The sequence below is a fragment of the Erpetoichthys calabaricus genome, chromosome 14 (genome assembly GCF_900747795.2).
Source record: "Erpetoichthys calabaricus chromosome 14, fErpCal1.3, whole genome shotgun sequence".
NCBI lineage: Eukaryota > Metazoa > Chordata > Cladistia > Polypteriformes > Polypteridae > Erpetoichthys > Erpetoichthys calabaricus.
Genome location: NC_041407.2, coordinates 98,871,348 through 98,873,471, shown reverse-complemented (window position 1 = coordinate 98,873,471; position 2,124 = coordinate 98,871,348).

Sequence of the window (2,124 nt, the reverse complement as noted above, 5' to 3'; positions counted from 1 at the left end):
GATAGTTTCAGTCCCAAGCAGCCAAAAAAAGATGTAGCTTATAGAAGACCCCTTCGATCAATAAACCTGAGTGCCATCCTCATATAATCTGGGCTACATCCAGGCTGTGCCAATGGATTTGGTGGCACTGTCAGCAGGCACCTTGCCCCCAGAAGAAATACATCGCCTGGAGGAGCTAATCTGTAGCTTCTAACCCCACCCAGTCCCTGTTAACCCCTTCATGATCATACATGCTCTGGCAATGAAGAGGTAACAAAAGAAAATGAATTACATATGATGATGAACTGTATAACATGAAAGCAGGGAACAATGCACATTTACTTTTATTTTTAACAATCGTATGGCAAAAAGTGTTGAGGTAGTTTACTAATCATGCATCAAGTTTGTAGCACCTGTATGTTGTACATTTGCTTTGCCATTAATGGAACCGCGAAGAAGGTTAGGTGTACCCTGCGCGTGTTTCACGCCTGTGGAGCGACAGGTGAACTTCGAGACCTAGTGACACAGCAGGAGTGAACCTCGAGCACGTGTCCTTCACTCCGGGAATTAAGTCGCATAGATTTGGTACCAGCAGCAATGGTCTAGTATATCGCTGACGGTAGAGAGTGAAAAGTAATACCGGAAAAAAAAAACATTAAAAAAAAAAAACAAAACAAAAGAAAACTGGTAGAGACCTGCAAGGTCAGCCATGCTGGTTAAAGTCAAAGAGAGGACCAATTGTTGTGATATGTTTAACCAGAGCAATGATGGTTCTCAAACGGATGGTGTGGTAAATGAAGCTGGTTAATGTCAAGGTATACGTGCTAAAATTCATAAGAATAATAATAAAACCACACAAATCTTGAGAGATTATCGGTTATGTGTTAAGTTCTTTAAAGAAAACAAAATGAAGGAAGAAGCTCAAAAAAAAAAGAAAAAAAAAAGCTTTTTCCTAAAATGTCTATCCACCTAGGGTTGATATTAGCTTATGTGTTTTAGGAAAATAAACCAGGATGGTTTATAAAAAGAGCAACAAAAAAAAAAATTATAACTATACAAATCCTAAAAGTAGAGATGACGACGTTAAGATTCGGTGCGCTTCGTAGTTCAAAAGCGAGTGGTCAGTAAGAAGGCAACAGATTCGATATGACCAAGACGAGGCGTTTCTTACAAAGCAGCACCTTGGTATTTTTTCACATTGGTTAATGAACCAGGCTAACAAAGTGTGCAGACTTGGCTATTTAGGTGAAGTAGTTCAACATTAATATCGTGTTACAATGTGGGATCTTAATGGATTTTATTGTGACGTTTCCCATTTATCGACGAAAAAACAGAAAACTCTGCTACGTGAAAGGGACAATGACCCGTTATAAGTGTTTTAATAAATAACTGATTTCATTTTATTGCGTTACAGTATGTAGTCATAATGATTTAATTGGGGTTGCTTTTTTCTTCTTTCTTTGATTTAGGAACAGAATTAGACAATACATTAAAAATACTGTTATACTGATTCATAGGAAAAACCCTGCCAGTATGTCAGCATGTAACACAATGAAATGTGAAAAGGTCTAATTTAAGAATTATTTTTTTCCTCTTGTTTTGTGTTTCATTTAGAGGGATTTGTATAAACTTGGTGTCTTTTGGACATCAGGCTGACACAAATCCAAATGAAACCCATTACCATTCCACGTTATAACACAAAAAAAAAATATGTTCTGAGGGGGAATCAACACTTTTGCAGTCCGTTAAATATAAAAACGAAACTCGCCCCTGTGCAAACTTATAGCACCGGTTCACGTGAAACCAAACAATTGCAATCTTGATTTTATTTCATTTCTTCTTTCTTTTTTTTTTTTTTTTTTTTTTTTTAACACAAATTAAGCAGGATATAATCTCAACAAGCCAAGTCTGCTCATAGTGTAAATTGTATACAGTACTCATATGCACAACCAGCAGTTTTGAGAACGTTACAAGAAAGTAAAAAAAAAAATCAAACGTAAACTGAGCTGGCGTGTAATTACTGCAAACACTGCAAAAAAAAACAATAAGAATAGTAAAGTAAGGGAGCCTGGGTGATCCAAGATTTGGCTTACAGGTCCAGTTAGGTTTAGTTTAAATGCTCCCTAATGTTTAAAACAAAAGACA